We start from the raw sequence: 19982 nt of genomic DNA, 5'->3' as shown, positions 1-19982 counted from the left end.
AGTAGGGCCCACTTCATGCATGTCGGCATCCATGGCAGAACGTTGGAGAGGTTGAGCAACCACCGCCCTGCGCGCATAGCCGACGCACCTTTTTTTCAATTAATATTGCTAAATTTATGAAAATGATATAAAAGCGATATTTTTAAAAATATCACGTTTTTTTGGGGGCTTATCACATTCTTCTTAAAGCCAATAATTTTCAAAGTGGCTGCCTGCAGGTATCTGCGTCTACGGTTTCGTCAACAGCCGTCCATAAGTGCAGCTCATACTAAAAACCACAGATCTCAGATATGGACGGCTGATATTTTTTTTGAAATAAAACATTAATTTATTGGCAGAATAAATCAGCAATTACAGCGAATACATTGGGGACAATGCTTCAGCCTACAGAACAATCTCAACTACAACGTCACAGATCCGATTTTTTTTTTAAAGACAAGCTGGGGTTAGGCAGATCCCACCAGTTATTATTCAAGGTAGCACTGGGTTTTGAACCTGAAACGTTCCACCACAAGGAGATGTGCACTGACAGCTCCTACCAACAATGCCAAGACACCTTCATCAGCGTAGCTCCCAATGAATTGTACCAAACTAACCACCCAGCTTCTCTTATGTAGTAGAACCAGCCGGTTTGGAAAGATCAAATTGTAAGTCAATTTTGTGCGCTATCAACGGGAGCTCAGTTTGTCTGGCAGGAGCAGTTCGTAAACCTCACCTTGTGTTGGGACGTTGCAAGTTCGAACCCTAAATGGTCTGGTTGTATAACTGGTAGGGGTCTGCCTAACCCCAGCTTTCTCTCTAGAAAAAAAAGTGAATTCTGTGCGCCACCAAGTTATGGTACACGTCCATATGGCGAGCAAGGGACCCTTTAGCTTATATGTGTACAACACCTCAACGACTCTAATATAAATTGCCCTAATATTGTGCAGGGCACCAATCTCCACCATTCATCTATCAGATGAACGGAGGTCAACAATTATAGCAACTGGGGAGCAACACAACAAGATATAAAATATTGGTCCTTGTCTGTTCCAAAGATGGACAAAGTTGGTGGAGCCTATTGCACAATAGGTCAATAGCATAATTGCACACCACCTTGTGTTGTGTTGGGACGTTGCATGTTCAAACCCCAATGGTATAGTTGTATAACTGGTAGGGGCCTGTCTAACCCCAGTTTGCCTTTCAAAAAAACAAAAAAAACTAATGCACGTCACCTTGTGTTGGGATGTTTCAGGTTCAAAACCCAATGGTATAGTTGTATAACTGGTAGGGGTCTGCCAAACCTCGGGTTGCCTTTCAAAAAAAAAAAAAGATAAAATTTTTCTGACGCATACTCACGTAGACAAGAGCCTAACAAGTGAAATTTTGGTCATATAGCTCTGGAGTGTCAAAGGGTCGGGTTTGGTTTGGATTACGACGGAATCAGACCCAAACCTGATTTGAGATGATACTGGGTCTGGATCCGGGTTTAATTAAACTCATAAAAAAAACCATACCTTAATAATATAAGGATTACATGAACCAGACACGAACTAAAATAATAAATTTTTTTTTTATCATTTTTACATTGAAAAATTATGGATCTTAATCAAAACACTGGTCTGGTATGAAATTTCACAAACCATACCCCACTCCAAATATTTATCGGACGGGACCCTTCGGGTCAAACCCAGATTCTAATCGGGTCTTCTTGTTTATCACCAAACCCTAACCCTGTAGGGTTTGGTAAGGGTGGGGTCCAGGTCAAACCCAATCCATTGACACCCCTACATAGCTCACAATGTAGAAGTGATATTCCTTCATGCAGGTCAACATATGAAGTTTCTCTAAGCCATCCTTACTACCGTAACTTAATGCATGACAGATACTATATTTTGTCCTGTAGTACTCAGTCTTCCTAATGAATCAAAACTACGTATCTGAAATTCACTGGCTTTGAAAAGAAATTTGTCAGCCACTAGCACATCTATGAATCTCTAAGAATGCAAATAAAGGTGAAATTGACATTTTCAAGAGAACTGTTTACTAATCATCAAATGAAAATACAGTTCACATTTAATTTGCAGAATACCAGTAGTCCAGTACATAGATACCACTTTCAGTCAAAATAAGGATGCTTCCTTTCTCAACTTATTTACATTGAGGTCAGTTAAGGATCACAGCCGTCCCCCAATCCTATTAAACCCCTCTCATGCATTAATTTATTTCCAGGCTAAGATTTCAGGATCTTTAGCTCCTCATATTCTCTTTGTTTCCTGAAAATGAGGCCCTCTATGCTTATGATGAGCTACTTGATCATCAGTGCTGTAACCTCAGAAAACTTTTCTCTTGGTCAGGCAAACTATGATCCAAGCAGTGGTCACTCCATGAGTCGGTTTCTTTCTATGTCTACATACAATCAACCTGGCTGTAAAGCTTACCCAGAGGTGTGCCATGTTCGAGGTAGCTCCGGCCCTAATTGTTGCCAAAACTCGTGTGTTAACACCTCAACCGATCCTCAAAACTGCGGCCGATGCAGAATCACTTGCAGGTATATGGAGAGATGTTGTGGAGGGAAGTGTGTTAATCTCTTGAACAACCAAAAGCATTGTGGACACTGCTATAATAAATGCAAGAAGGGAGTTTCTTGCTCATATGGGATGTGTGATTATGCATAGTTTTTTTTTTTTTTATAGGCATGCTGTGGAAGTTTAAGCTCCATACTGAAACTGGGCCTCATGTTGGTCAGATGTTCAAACCCAAGTAATTGTAAAAATGCTGAGTTTTTATGTTGTATGGTGATGTAATCTGTTCTTTTTTTCCTACTTGAAACTTACCAAAATATGATGGAAATAAAATCATTGTTTTGCCAATTAAGTTCTTAATAATCACGTCATTTTGTTGGACATCTATGAGTTTTGCATTAAATTCTTGGTGCACATGTTTGTTAAAAGTGCATATCTGTGAGTTTCTTGCCTGAATTGAAATGGACAGTTGCATTCAGGCATGTATCTCAGCTTGAACTAATAATTTGTGACAAATAAGATATGGATCAAAAGAAGATGTTAGAGTTTGGACCAACTTCCAATCCAAACAACAGTCCAGAATTATGACCAAATCTTGCTGAGCATTCATCCATTGTTATCCAAAATATGATTTAAATAAAGTTTTGGACCCACGTTTACATTAGTATTTAACAAATGCTTTAGGACCAAATACGAAACTAGGTAAATCCCAATTCTAGATTCACATTCGAAGTCTAGATCCAAAGACAACCCACAGCCTCCACACAACTCAAATTCGTGAGATAGTCAAGGGATCGAAACGTTTATTGCCTAAATTAGAAACCAAGTTTGCAGATGCATTTGAAACCAAATTTGGACAATACCGCACCAAAAAGTTGATCCATAGTCCAGCCAATGTGGGGTCAGTGATGAGGGGGTTCTTCCCTTAATTAGATTATTCAAGAAGAAGAGAAAAGGGCAGTCACTTCTTCAGAGAAGCATAATATTAGGACCAACCCTAACCTGAGCTTCGGACTTGTAATGTAGGCTATCACCCAAAAAAATCATATTAATATTGTAATAAATTTGGGTATTTTTAATACAAGTGACATTTTCAGAATACCACGTTCTTTTGGGGTTTGCTACATTATTTTATAAAGCTAAAATTTTCGTGGAACTGGCTTGAAGAAAACATATTGCAAGTCAATTTTCTGCATCACTATATTCATATGGCTAACAAGGGGCCCCTTAGCCTGTATGTGTACAATATGTCTACGACTCTAAAATCAAGTGCCTTAATATTTGACAAGGCACCAATCTCCATCGTTCATCAATCTGATAAATGACGGTCAACAATTGCAGTCACTATGAGGCCAAATGATGCACAGCAGCACCCAAATATATTAGGCTTTGTCTGTCTCAAAGATGGACAAAGTTGGTGGAGCCAGTTGCACCATTCTAGTTCTTTCGTATAAACACAGCTCCAAATTGTAGGAAATGAAATGGCAGTAACTTTTCACGTTTAAGACAAATTAGTGCAAATACTCAGGTACTCAAGGGCTAACAATTGGCTTGGTTCCAAGATGTTTTGATCAAATCTGACCTTATAGATGGATTAGGCACCGTCAATTTAATAAGAATCAACCCTTGAATGGTATTTTTTAGATGAAAAAATATGATTTTTTAAATCACAAAAAATTGTGTTTTGTCAACTGTTGATTTTTGAATCACCAAAAAATTTAGCACACAATTCTGATTTCAGTGATTGAAAGCGGCGATCTTCACTACCCGAATGATGTAGATTGCATCATTGGAGTTCGATCTGATCAAAGCTTTTTGCATCAATGAAATTCCAAGGAGGGGTATGAAGATAGGGATGACGTAGGGAATGATAGTGAAACGGATTTGGCATAACTTAGGAATGACAGATACCATAATTTGTTCCATTGTAGTCATGTTCACGTGGAATCAACACCATGCACCTAAAATTCCTTGACATTGAAATTATGTTATAGACCATTCAAAATTTTCAGCCAATGGCCTAACTATGATTCTCCAAGAATGTTAAACACTATAATCTTCCGCTAGTTCAAGATGTTTATTAATGCCAAATACTGTAAGAAAACTATTTACTGATTGTCAAATGAAAATGTAGTTCACATGTGTAAAATGTCCAGTACATAGTCAAAATAAGGATGCTTCCTTCCTCAACTTATTTAACTTGATAAATCCTTTATCTTGCCATGTAACAGCCCGATCCGGGTTCCTAGGTATTACTAGCCAGAGGAAAGAGTTCAAAGTATATGCAAAAAGAAAAAAATATGGTTAATTTTTTTTTAAAACTAAAATATCATAATGTCATAACTAAGGTCACAGCATAACTTAACATAAGGCTTAATAAAAAGACAAAAAGTAAAAGTCTATGCTCGGATCTTTAACTGTCTATGAACACCTGCTCATTGAGGCAGCTACATCAAGTATTAAGTCTTACTTTGAACGATGTTCTTGAAACCTATAATTATAATTATTAAAGGGGTGAGTCTGTCACTTAGTAAGGAACACTTATAAAACAATTACAGTACTGACTTACAACTATAGTGGGCTCTAAGCCCCTAACCTAAATTTAGTTTTTTTATCACAGAACACAAAAGTTTGTTTCTTTTAAATTCTCTATTAACCTTCTAAAAACTCATAAGCTAGCACCCACTCAGTGGTGACTACTGTACTAGATTGGCTATACCGGTAATAGCCTACTATGAGTATAGCAACCCGTGTATAATACCCCAATTCTATAGTGTTGGCAGAACTATGAACCACTTTTTGGTGTGATCCATGAATCATTAGGCACTGCAATGAAAAGATCCATCGGTAGCTAGCCGGGAGTTGGTCTTTGTGGAGTTATACATACTCCAAGGTTCATGGTTCATGCTACATTCTGGTTTGCCTAGAGTCCAAATCAGTGTAAAAATAACCTCTAGGATATTTTATATGACTATTATTTTCTCGCATGAACAACTTCAAGTTTACTTTCTCTCTATTTTAGTTAAGTTTTTCAAGGTTCCTTTAGGGTTCTGATATTTACAAAAATCTAAGTATGTAGAAGATGTAGTATCATAACATTAATGTAGTGTATTTATATTAATAAATCACCAGTGACCCATGCTTATGACAACTCTCATTCTAACAACCATCATATAGCCCTTTCTATCGCCTCTTCTGAGATTTATGAGGTTAAGTATAACATGCTAAGACAACTCAAATTTGCAATAAATATGACTGAAAGAATAGACTCAAGAAAATTACTCAAATACTCAAATTTATTCACATGCATATAGTTCTATATTCTCAAGAAGCATAAAATATATATTTTTTGTTTAAAATCACATAATTTTCCTAACATGCATAGGAAACTCAAGGATACATGAAATCATTTTCAACATTATAGCTAACTCATATACAATCATTTTATCTTTAAGAATGTACTGAGATATGATTATGTTCTCAATCATACCTAGTTTCATGCATGCTATTTCATACAAACAACAGTAAATTATTTATTATTAACTAGACATGCTCATAATATCTCTTAACTCGAATGCAAAAATAAACTTTCACCTTGCATTTGAGTCTCTCATAGTAGTAGTCATCTCTTCATTACACAAAAATTTACTTAATTCTCAAACTAACACTTTCTTTCTTTTTTATAAAATAATTAAACTACCCCTCTCAAAGGTGGTTTGTCAAACCTTAATTTTGTGTTGCATATTTGGTTATGAGATCAAGACAAACCGATTCTTCTCGACATCTTAATTCCAATGAACCAATCCTCACCCAATTCTTAGTTTGGAGTCAAAAGTTATGCTCATTTTATTAACCCCATGCTATAAGGGTAATTTAATCTTTTTGTTGTATTGTGGGTCTGATCCAACTCAGTCCATGTCAGAACTAGGCTCGGTATGTGTTCAGTCTATATTGACTAACTAGAACCAAGTTTGGTTGTCTCAAGGGCTCACACATCATATATATATATATATATATATATATATATATATATATATATATATATATATATATATATATATATATATATATATTCGAATACAGTTCAACCCTACTTAGTGTATGCTCACACAAGATCAAGTGAGTTTATTTTGAACTAACCTAACATAATTCTCTAACTCTCACTTTCTTAACAACACCGACTTATTTTGGGTTCAACCCAAATGTGTTGTATTTGTTACACCTTCTTTTTGTTTAAAAAAATTAAATATTCAATTGTAAATAATTAGAACTTGCGAATTTTATAGTGGATCAATTAATTGTTTTAGTTTTCTTTTATATGTGTTTTGATGTGTACTTTGTATTTTATTCACAGGAAATATAAATTGTACAGAAAATACAAATTGTATTACAAGATTTTTTTTCTTGATATTTATGTTTTAAACATTTTTTCCTTTTTTGCGACGGATTAACGACGGAAATATCCGTCGCTATTTGGTACAAGTATGCAATTTAGCGATAGATTAGGGATGGATTTTAATTCGTCACTATTTACTAACTGGTCATTGTTTTTGCGACGGATCTTAATTCGTCACTGGGTTCACCGCTATATTAGCGACGACATTAGCGATGGATATTAATCTGTCGCAAAACCAAAATCTTCGTATAGTAACGACGCTTTTGCAACAGAACTTGTCGTTCGCTAATTCGTCTCAAATTAGCAACGAAACAGGCGACAGATAGTTTCCGTCGCTAATTAGCGACTATAATTTTGCGATGAAAGCCATTCGTTGTTACTCCGGCACTAATCTGTTGCTAAACATGTTAACGACGGATTAGCAACGAAGTAGGGTCATCGCTAATTCACTGATTTCTTGTAGTGTGTATTCGAAGAGAGAAAGACTACCTTTCCGAAATGTCTGAAGTTTTGCAGTAAATAGCATTTGCACACTTGAGAATCAAGAACAAATGCCTCTTCAAGAGTCCACCACACTTGTGTAGCAATGTCGAGCTCAATGATGAATTCAAGAACATCCTCAGATAAGGTGTCGATTATCCACCCACATAGTAGCCGATTCGATTTCCTCTATGTGATGAAATCTAGAATTTTGGCACGGGCTCCATTATCATCAACCAGAAACTGTTCGAAGACATGGAATTCATGCCCTGGAGGTCTTGAATTTCTATCAACCCCAATAGTTGCATCCTCTAGAGTAGATAGTTAGTGTGTGTCAATTTTAATGACATGAAATTAGCAACATTCAAACATATGGGATATGGGAATTTGATTGAGGAAGAAGAAGCAACCATGAAAATAAACTATATGAATTCACGCTTCTATCTCTGATACCATAAACAAATTTGGAAGCCAATGATGAATAAGAAAAATGATATGATAAGCAAGAGAGAGAGAGAGAAAAGAGGCACACAATATACATGGTTTGGCAATAGCGCTTACGTCCACAGGCAAGCATCGTCTTCTTCCTCAAGTGTATTCAATGTTTTTAGATGTTGTTATATACATAGCATTTGTATCTTGATGAGCTTTTCTATGAGATAAGATAGGCTTATTATCTTTATCTAACTTCCTCCATGTTATCAGAAAAATCTCTCTTCAAAATTATCTCTTCAGCCGATGTGATTATTGATATATGTGAGAGACCAAATATGGTTATCGATATCTTTGAGAGACCGATCGACCTCTAGCTGTTCATGAAAAATGTGGACAATGTTATTTCTATGGTAATCCTATTCAGACAAATATGAGCAGTGTTATCTTTATCATGATCCAATGGTTCATGCCAAATGTGTAGAATGGGTATCGATCCATTTGCAAAATACTGCAACATAAAGATGCCACTTTGAATCAAAATAAGGATGCTTTCCTTCTCAACTTATTTACCATGTGTCACTTTAGTCAAGGATCATATCTATCACCCAATTCTATACAATCCCTCTAAGTATTGATGGATTTCCAAGCAAAGATTTTAAAATCTTTAGTTCCTTCTCATTCCCTTTGTTTCCTGAAATGAGGACCGCTATGCTTATTATCATCTGCTTGGTCGTGAGTCTCTTAACTTTATAAATCCTTTCCCCTCGGCCATGCTAACTATGATCCATCTAGTCGTACCATAACTCAGTTTCTTTCAGAGTCTGTGGACAGACAAACTAGCTGTAAAACTAACCGGCATGCATGTTGTGCCATTTTCATGGTAGTCCTGGCCCGGGTTATTGCAAAAACTCATGTGGTAACATCTCGACTGATCGGGGAAACTGCGATCGATGCGAAAAAAAGTGCAGGTATATGGAGACATGTTGTGGAGGACAGTGTGTTGATCTCTTGAAACAACCAAAAGAATTGTGGATGATGCTATAACAAATGCAAGAAAGGAGTTTCTTTCTCGCATCACCTTGTGTTGGGACGTTGTAGGTTCAAAACCCAATAGTATAGTTGTATAATTGGTAGGCGTCTGCCTAATCCCAATTTGCCTTTCAAAATAAAAAGAAGTTTGAGGCGCTTATTTGCTTTTTCTCTTGTCCACTATACGTTCATTGAGTTATATGGCATGTGGTCTTAAACCTCATTTCAAATTGAGGCTGGTGAAATTAGGCTTCACGTTATATGATGTTGAAGTCCCAAGTAATTGTAAAATGTTCTTATGGGTTTAAATTTTATGTGGTGATGTAAACTCTTTTTTTTCTATTGAAATTGTGTGAATGCTTAGGTTTAAATCCTGGATATTGAGCTTCCACTCTTCATGACTCAATCTTTTTTGGGACATTACATTTCATATTGTTTGCTAGAATATTTGAAAGTTAAGGAACACGTCTTATCATGAGGGGTATCCTTTCAATTAGATCTGCAATTGTTGATCTGATTTAAGCATCTTGCAAAGAACATTTTGCTATGATAGAGGGGCTAGTTTTTAAGATGAAATTGATTTTTTTGTTTGCAAAAACCCTATTGATTGTAGACATTATTGACTATCGAAATACATTATACATGTACTCATATTTGCATCATGCTTCTATAGAGGTTGAGATCTTTTTTTTTTTTTGAGACAAATTTTTTTCTTAAAGACTATTAAGAGAGTTTTCAAACTTGAATTTTGTTGAAGGTCATGGTCACAAGTATGCGCCAAGTTCTTAATATTGTATAGGATGTGTTTACGTCACAGGGACACACCATTTTTGATGAATTCCCTATGCATATGTTCATTAAAAGTGCAAGTGAATTTAGGCAAAGAGGAGATCAGGTGATTATTTTTTTATTGAAAGTCTAGCTGAGGTTGGGTAAACCGTTAGCAGTTATACAACTGTATCATTGGGTTTTGAACATCCCAACAACACAAGGTGACACACTGGTTGCTCCTACCATACAAGCGGAGATCAGGTGATATGACAAAGCATACACTTTTCGTGTTTTGAAATTTGCCACCATCCATGAGTTAACTCACCGCGGTTCATTGTACAATCTGTGGGGCCCTGCCAAAACTGCTGATGTCATATTCTACAATGAATGGTGATGATTGAAGTTGTGGGTGGCAGTGATTTCAAACACAAAAATTTGTCTTTTGTCAAATCACCTGGTCCGGTCCTTTGCAAACCGTTAGGATTCACGATGGGGCTCTTGCAAATTTTGGCCACTCGATCCGATCTGACTTCCCAATGTATTTTCTAATCCATATATTTCTCAATAACCAAGTGCAAAATGTGTAAATATGTAGATTTTGGTTCTTTCTAATAAACTGGTAGGCGTCTGCCTGACCCTAGCTTTCTTTAGGGGTGTCAACGGGTCGGGTTTACCTGGACCCAACCCAGACCAAACCCTATATGGTTCGGGTATGGTGAAAAATAAGAAGACTTGATTGAGACCTGGATCCAGACCCGAAGATCCGATTAATACATGAATCTGGGTATAGTTTGTGAAATTTTATACCAGGCCCGACCCGAGTTTCGATTAAGACCCACAAATTTTCAGTGTAACTTAGAGGCTATGATCCTGGCCCATCCGGCTCGACCCTGGCCCGACCCGAGTTTCGATTAAGACCCGCAAATTTTCAATGTAACTTAGAGGTTATGATCCTGACCTAACGAGTTGTGATATTGAATATGATCGGATCTTCTTCCCTAACTTAGAGGTTAGGGTATGCTGATCAATTGTTTTACATAATGCTGCTAGGGCAATGTTCCAACTGGGTTATGATACTGTGACTAGGGGTGTCAATGGGTTGGGTTTAACCCAAACTTGACCTGTACCAAAGCCTCTAGGGGCAGGGTTTGATGCTAAAGAAGGAGGTCTGCTTAGAATATGGGTCAGACCCAAACAGCCCGATTAGTTTATAGAGCTGGGTATGGTTTGTGAAATTTTATACCTGATCAGAGTCCAACTCGCTTTTTGATTGATCTACAATTTACAATTAAAAAAATATTATTTTTACCGTGTATGGACCGATCTTGTTCATGTAATCTTTATAGGATTCAAGTATGGTTTTTTTAATGGTGGGTCCAATCGGACCCAATTTCAAACTCGACACCAACAGTTCAAAGTCAGATCCAAGCTCTCACCCACCTAGGTCCGACCCTTTGACACCCTTAATTTTGACCTGCCCTTTTTCTATTCTTCCCGTAGTAGCTAGGATCCTATGGAGGTATAGTCCTTAGTAGATGGACCTACACAACATGTGAGCATGTATAGAGCATCATTCATGCAGAAGTCATACTATGTTACAGACACAGCATTTATTATCAATGCTGTGTATATTTCTACTTGCAGAACGCTAATAGTCCCTTTCTATCACTTAGGGATGGCAGTGGACTGGGGCACTCTGTCTCAAAATCCTACCCTCCATCTCTATACGGATTTTGATTTTAACCTCCATCCCCGGTCCAAACGGGGCGGGGCGAGGCGGGGCGGGGCGGGGCGGGATGGACCCCATTTTCCCTGGGTCTACTGCCAGCTTAGAAGGATTGAGGGAGAGGGGGAAGGGGATCGAGGATGGGGTGGGGCGGGGCGGTAAAAAGCATAAGTCCATCCTCGCATGGGTTTTGATTTTAACCTCCATCCCGGTTTCATGCCCTCCATCCCCGGTCAAAACGGGGTGAGGTGGGGTGGGGACCCATTTCCCCCGGGTCCACTGTCATCCCTACTGCCACTTGATTCCAATGATGTCAGAATCGGTTTCAATTTAAAAAAGATTCAGTGAATCGGCCTATTCAGATTTGAACTGAATCAGGCTAAATCCATCAATTTGATTTGTTTAAAATTTGAAAAATCATAAAAAAAAATGGTAAAAGTAAAATTCAGCACTCGAATAGGGACTAAATTGGCCGATTTTTTAGAAGGGACATATTCGGCCTTGAAGTGAAGCAATTTGGGGCCGATTCAGGCTCTTCGATTTGATTGTGATAACATTGCTGGATTCATTTGGCCCACTTATAAGTTGTCCATATTTGGATGGTCCGGAAAATCAAGGCCGCAAAGTGTTTCTTAGTCATTCACAATGCAACATTCAATTTTTTTCTTATCAATTCAAGCCTTAATGTTAATTGAGTCTTGCAACGAATAATCCCAATAAAGGATTATTATAGCCTTTGGCTAATTTCCTTTGTTTAAGTGAAAGAAACCAACTTTGTTCCTCAGCAATCTTGACCCAGACAGGTGTTATGTCTAGGGTTGGTAAACTAGCGGAATGAACAGAACAGGGCATCTTCGGGCTCGCCTTGATTACCAGTGGAATGAGCGCGTGGCCCGGCTCATGTTTGCTCATCTCTGAATGAGACGAGCTGAACACAAGCTGACTCATGCAAAAATATTTCACATTATTTATACATGAAATATATATATATATATATATATATATATATATATATATATATATATATATATATATATATATATATATATATATATATATATATATATATATATATATATAAAGTAATGATATGATGCCCCAAGACACTACAAGAAAAACTCTAATTAGCAATGAAATTTTTTCATCGCAAATTTGTGATGGATTAGCTATAAAAAATTATTCGTCGCTAACATTCGAATTATTTGCGAATTTAGCGACGAAAAAACTTTCGTCGAGAATCCGTCAAGAATTCACGATGGATTCGCGACAAAATAATTTTGTCTCAAACTCCGTCGCAACTTCGCAATGGCTCATTAGCAGAAATTTTTTGTCACTACTCTGTCGCACATTTGCGACGGTGTTGGCGACAAAATTTTTTCGTCGCGAATCCGTCGCTAAATTTCTCATAAATCCCTAATGCGAGCCCATTTTTCCTTTCTGTTTCATCAGTCGCCCGCTCGTTGCCCGCCTGCTGTCCGCCCATCGCCTGCCTGACCGACGCCCATCGACCTCCTGGCGACCTCCTCTCTCTTTCCCCTCCCGTTCCCTCTCTCGTTGCTCCCTCTCTGGGTTTTCCGGCGATCCCTATTCGCAGGTAACCCTCCCCCTTTTCCCTATGGTGTAGCCACCCCCTTCCCCCTATGGTTGCCGGAGGACCAGCAGAGGCCCGACAGCCTCTATTGGGCCCTCTCAACTCCTGTGTAGTCGGCGGGCGCTGACAGAGGCCCTGATCGCCTCTGCCAGGCCCTCCCTTGCCCTTGATATCTTCGGTAGGATAGGGGGCTCCGCCCCTGTCCTCTTTTTCTCCGACATGACAGGGGGCTTTGCCCCTGTCCAAAGTCAAGAGGATAGGGGGCCCCGTGTCCTCCTGACTTTGCCAGTAGCACCCCCCCCCCTTGTCCGCTGTCAGAGAATGATAAGCAGGAAGAAAAACCTCCTGCTCTTTTGTTTTCCCTGGCAGGGGGTGGCTTCGCCCCCTGTCCTCGATAATTTCAACAGGGGGCGAAGCCCCCCTACCCCTTGTCTTTTTTGCTCGGTAGGGAGCGGATCCCCCTATCGAGAAATTTTACCTGGCAGGGGGCAGATCCCCCTACCGGAAAATTTTGCCTCGGCAGGGGGTGGGACCCCCCTGCCTCATGATTGATACGGGAGGGGGCGAGACCTCCCTGCCAGCAGGGGCAGTGCCTCTGTCTATCTCGCTTTCACCAGAGGGTTGTGTCTCTCTGTCCGAGCTCGTTTTCAACAGGAGGCATCACCCTCTTTGTTATCAGTAATAAACTTCATTTTAACTCATTATCTCTTGCAGATTTCCCAACGGATCCCGCATGTGCCCCGCCACCCGTGGTAAGTAAGTGATAAAAGCAATGCAAATCAGGTAAATACCCATGGTGAGTAAGTGATGCATGTGCATCACAAGTTATTTAATTTCTTGGATGCAACACTTTTCTGTTCACATACTCACTTAGTTGTGGATATCTAGGACTACTTTGATGGAGTTCGGAGATCATGCTTAGCATGATTTTAATCTATGAAAATAGAAGTGTTCTTATTTTTGAAGTTCGGATTCCATGCTAGTCATGGTAGTAGTTAGCGGGATATTAGAGTGTGTTTGTTGCATGTACATGTTTGACATTGTTTTGATATGAATGATTTGAATGTATTGCAATGTTTGATTTGATTGTATTTATGCTTGCATGAAGTTACTTTCAATTTGATTATGACTTTCATGTGAAATTATATCATGAAAACGTGCTTCAAATGAATGTATTATATATTATGAATGAGTTTGCACATGAAAATATTAAGTTATCAATGCAAGCATCATGGTTCCTGTGTGTGTGTGTGTGTGTGTTTGTGTGTGTGTTTGTGTGTGTGTTTGTGTGTGTGTGTGATATCAAATCATTACATCTACCATGAATGCATGATAAATTTGATATTTTCTTCATCGTAGCATTCTGATGATTTTCTTTTAACTGGTTAGGATAATATTCGTAACATCATATGACAAAATGACCGCAAACCGCGAATGAATGTACTGCATGATAGTTGACTATAAGGTATCACTTGAATATATGGATGGTGTTGACCGTTTTATTGAATTTGCAATGGCAAGTGTTAGTATAGTGGATCCCACAGGTCGGATTAGGTGTCCCTGCAAAATATATAAGAACAATCAATTTGTAGAACCTCATGCGTTAGACATCACCTATACAAGAATGATTTTGTAAGTGATTATCAGAATTGAATGTTTCATGGTGAAGAATTTAGGAACAATTTTTATGCATGGGTGAATGTGGTGTACGATAATTCATATATGAATTTGATATATGATGTCGCAGGACCAAAACTGGGTTCTGCTATGGGTCCTAGTGATATAACAACTGGGGTAGATAAAGAAGCACCAAACGTTGCAGCTATTAGATTTTATGATTTACTTAGAGATGCTAATGAGCCACTTTGGAATGGCTGCGAGAGTCACACTATCTTATCTGCAGTTCTTCAACTACTGAATTTGAAGTCCGAGTTTAATTTGAATCAATCATGTTTTGACCGTTTGTGCTCTATTGTGAAGAGTATGTTGCTCAAAGATGAGAAATTGCCACAAAATTTCTATTGTGCGAAGGTTATGATCAACGGTCTAGGTATGTGTTATCAAAAGATAGATGCTTGTCCAAATCACTGCATGTTGTATTTTAAAGATCAAAAAAATAGCAGATCATGCCCGTCATATGGGTATTCTCAGTTCAAGCCAAAGGCAAGAAGCAATGGTAGCACGAGGTCAAAAGAAGTATCATACAAGTTGCTCCGCTACTTCCCTCTCACCCCTAGAATACAACAATTGTATATGTCTTCGAGGATAACTAAACACATGAGATGACATGCAAATAAAGTTCGACATGATGAAGACAAGATCACACATTCTATTGACGCGAAAGCTTGGAAGTACTTTGATCATACTCATCATACCTTCGCAATGAAAGTGAGAAATGTTAGGCTAGGTTTATGTATAAATGGATTTAATCCATTTGGGGGTAGATCAACCACATACTCGTGTTGGCCAGTATTTGTCACCTCATACAACCTTTCTCCAAGCTTGTGTATGAAGCGTCAAAATTTTTTCTTGTCTCTATTGATCCCTGGTCCGACCTCACATGACTAAAATCTTGATGTATATTTAAGGCCATTGATTGGTGAACTGAAAGTACTGTGGGATGATGGTGTTATCACGTACGATGCCCCACAAAAAATAAAATTTTAATATGAAGGTTGTTGTTCTATGGACAATCAGTGACTTTCCTGCATATGGTATGTTATCTGGTCGGTGGAACATTTATGGAAGAATGTGATCCAAATGATATAACAAGTGGATGGGCGGCAAATGAAGAAGAAGAAGAAGAAGAAGAGGAAGAGGAGGAGGAAGAAAAAGAATATGAAAGTCAAACAAGTGATGAGGAAGAATTCTCGAGCTAGTGAAATAAATCTTGTAATACATACCTCTATTTGATATAAATGATTTGAATATATTGAAATGTATTGCAATTACTCGAATGATTTGAATGTATTGCAATGTTTAAATATATTGCATGAAGTTATTTTCAATTTGATTTGAATATCTTATGTTTTAATGTATTGCAATATTTGATGTGAATGATTTGAATTATTTAAAGGTATTGTAATATTTGAATGTATTGCATGGCATTTTTTATTCTTTGATTATATATCTTCGATACGTATAGAGTTATGTTTTGAATGTATTATAATGTGTTTGAATGTATTACAATATTTGATGTGAATGATTTGAATGTATTGAAATGTATTGCAATGATTTAAAGGTATTGCAATATTTGAATATATTGCATGACATTTTTTATTCTTTGATTATGTATCTTCGATACGTATAGAGTTATGATTTGAATATATTGTAACGTGTTTGAATGATTTAAATGTATTGCAATATTTGAAGTAAATGATTTGAATGATTTGAATGTATTGAAATGTATTGCAATGATTTGAATGATTTGAAGGTATTACAATATTTGAATGTATTGAATGATGTTTTCTTTGATTATGTATCTTCGATATGTATAGAGTTATGATTTGAATGTATTGTAACGTGTTTGAATGATTTGAATGTATTGCAATATTTGATGTGAATTATTTGAATATATTGCAGTGATTTGAATGATTTGAAGGTATTGCAATGTTTGATGGTACTGCATGACATTTTTTATACTTTGATTATGTATCTTCGATACTTATAGAGTTATGATTTGAATATATTATAACATGTTTGAATGGTTTGAATGTATTACAATATTTGATGTGAATGATTTGAATTATTTGAATGTATTGAAATGTATTGCAATGATTTGAATGATTTGAAGGTATTGCAATGTTTGAATGTATTGCATGACATTTTTTATTTGTTAGAATATGGTTCGTGGAGGTTACAGTGGTCGATCACCCAGTGATAACCAGTTTCAACCTTCATCTTCATGGGCTGCTTCGATAGGTATACCATTTAACTAATTGTATACTTGATTAGTTTAAATACACAATGTGTGAATTTCTAACTCATTTTTCTACAAATGATGTTTCGCCTGCACATGACCCACCTACACCAGCTGTTCATACAAGTCACGAGACAACGCTGGATGTAGGGTTTTCTCAGTCTCACACAAGAAAACTCATTCAAATAGTATATATTGATAATCGACCGTAAGTATTTCATTTTCACTTATCTTATACTTATCTTATAAATATTATATATTGATAGTTAATGTGTATCAATTCATGTGCAGCGCGAGGTTCGAGCCATAAGAAGTAATACGAGAGATTAAGAATTCACTAGTTCAACATCTACCAGAACTGGTCGCTCAATGGAAAGAGTACCCGAAGGAGGTGTTGAACAGATTGTGGTCCTCATTCATGGTATATAATTGTTTCTCATATTTAATGTGTTTCATATTTAATTTTTTGTTATAGTCATGTCTACTAACTTTCTAAAAGTATTTGTAGGCTTCGAATCACTTCACAACTACGATGGAGGAGCAGGATGGGAGGAAGGTGTGACAGAAGGTGGTTGCAAGTCGATTTGCAAACATACCGCATAATATGAAGGTTGCAGCAAGAAAAGCATCTGGCGGGATAGATGATCCACTGCAGTGAAAGGGCCATGAACCTCATACTATCAAGTCAGATGTTTGGGATGCAATGTGCAACAAGTGGGCGGGGCATGAATTTTGAAACCGCTTAGTGAAGGCTGCACAAAACCGAGCAAAGATGCTTGATGCCCATCTACACACAGGTGAATCTAGGACTTTTGGGAGCTACCTAAAGAAAATGGTAACTCATTAATATATATTGTCAATTTTATAAGTATTGTTGCATACCTATTAAATATTTTTTTTATCATTTAACTTTGCAGGAAGGAGAAAAAGGAGGCATTGTTCCATACAAGGATGTGTTTGTTGAAACTCATAAACGTAAGACCATGGGAGAGTTCGTATCAGAGAAGGTAAGAACGACAATAGTATGTATTTATTGTATTAATAAACATTATAATATACAAGTTATTATAAACATTATAATTCTTAATTATTAATTCATACTATAATCATTACTTTATAGGAGTCATATGAGCAACAGATGGTAGATCGATATGGCGATGACTCCACTCAGCATCCACCTTTTGATCCTGCAGCATGAGTGACTGCAATAGGTGAACCCCAAAAGGGTCGTGTATTCGGGTTTGAGAGTAATATGAATACCTCACCAATCGTTGCCTCCTTCAGTCACAGCTCACAGAGTTCTCCCATCAGCATCAGCTCCAATCATCCGATTGACCCGCCTAATTCTTGGGATGGTGTACGCCAGCTTGTTAAGGACATAATGTGTGACTATTTACATGAAGCAATTTTCGACATTGTCCGTAATGAGTTGTGCAGTTTTTTCGGGATATGAAAACTTTGTCTGCAGGTGCCTCTTAGGTATGAAAGTTTCATGTTATTTGTTTCATGTTGTTAGATTTCAAGTAGTATATGCATGATTAGAACACATATTTGCATGATTGAATCATTATGAATTTTTTATGTCAGCCTTAGAACACATCTGAATTCTGTTAATATCCTTCACTTTATTGCTAGCTAGATTCTGTGTAATTCACTCATGTTACTTTGATTGCCTTAACTTAGGTGCATTGCATATAATTTATTTCATTATATTTTGTTTATCAATACTAACCTTTCTTTTCTTTTGTAGGATGCTGGAGATAATCAGCGTAGAGGAGCTAAAGAGGTGGATCGAGACAAAGAAGAAGATGAAGTACAAAATCTTGATGATGATTAGATTCATGTGTTGAATTTGTTGTACCTTGTTGTTTCAAAAGAAAATCTTTGTAAATGTTCAGTTGTAAATAATCAAAACTTGGCGAGGATTATAGTGGATCGATAAATTATTTTAGTTGCTTTTTATATGTATTTTTTATGTGTACTTTGTTTTTTATACACAGAAAATATGAATTATACAGAAAATATAAATTGTATCACAAGAATTTTTTCTCAATATTTATGTTTTAAATATTTTTTTTTTAAATTTTTTTATTATTTACGACAGATTAGCAATGGATATTATTCGTCGTTATTTACTATCGGCGTCTAATTTAGCGACAGATTAGGGACAAATATTAATCCATCGCAAAAGTAAATCGGCCAATGTTTTTACGACGGATTTGAATTTGTCTCTAAGTCCGTCGCTACAATAGCGACGAAATTCATGACAGATTTTAATCCGTCGCCAAACCAAAATCTTTGCATATTAACGGCGACCTTGCGACGAATCATGACATTCACTAATTTATCACAAATTAGTGACCGAAATTGGGACAGATAGTTTTCGTCGCTAATTAGCGACTAAAATTTTACGATGAAAGTTATCCGTCGCTATGCCGACGTTAATCCGTTGCTAAACTGTTTAGCGACGGATTGACGACAGATTGAGGTCGTCGCTAATCCACAGATTTCTTGTAGTGAGAGCACCTACTCCCACCTAAAAGAAGTTTTAATTTTTTAAAATTTGATTATTTTTTAGTTGATCAAACCCTATAGAGATGATCTACAATCATTATTTATTGAAAAACAAGTGTTGGAACATGTGATTATGGCATACATGTAGGGTTTTTAAGATCTTCAAAAGTCAACGGCTCACAATGTACCAAAATTTTAGGACTTAAAAAGACATATTTTGATGTCCAAAAAATATAATCCAAAACATGATTCCAATCTAATGAACTGTGTTAAGTACATTTATAAAGTCTGACTAAAGATGCAACCTACATCAATGATTTATAGTAGGTGCTCTTGGAGCACCATAGAATTACTATATATATAAATATAAAGACAAGAATGAATAAAAAATATATGCATATACATGAAGTATTAAGTGTAATATATAAAAAATATATATTAAGTATTATATATATGATGGAGTTAATTTCATGATTGTAAGTTCATAACCTCATACTATTGGCGGAACATATCTACTAATTCCTTTATTCAAATAGGTAGTAAGAGGGATCTTGAACTAAGAACCCAACCCGTACCAAACACTAAGAAAGTTCAAATAGAATCTAGGTCCAACCTGA

Source organism: Nuphar pumila, chromosome 7, assembly GCF_984573655.1.
Source record: "Nuphar pumila chromosome 7, dmNupPumi1.hap1.1, whole genome shotgun sequence".
Classification (NCBI taxonomy): domain Eukaryota; kingdom Viridiplantae; phylum Streptophyta; class Magnoliopsida; order Nymphaeales; family Nymphaeaceae; genus Nuphar; species Nuphar pumila.
This window is presented reverse-complemented; position numbering follows the sequence as displayed.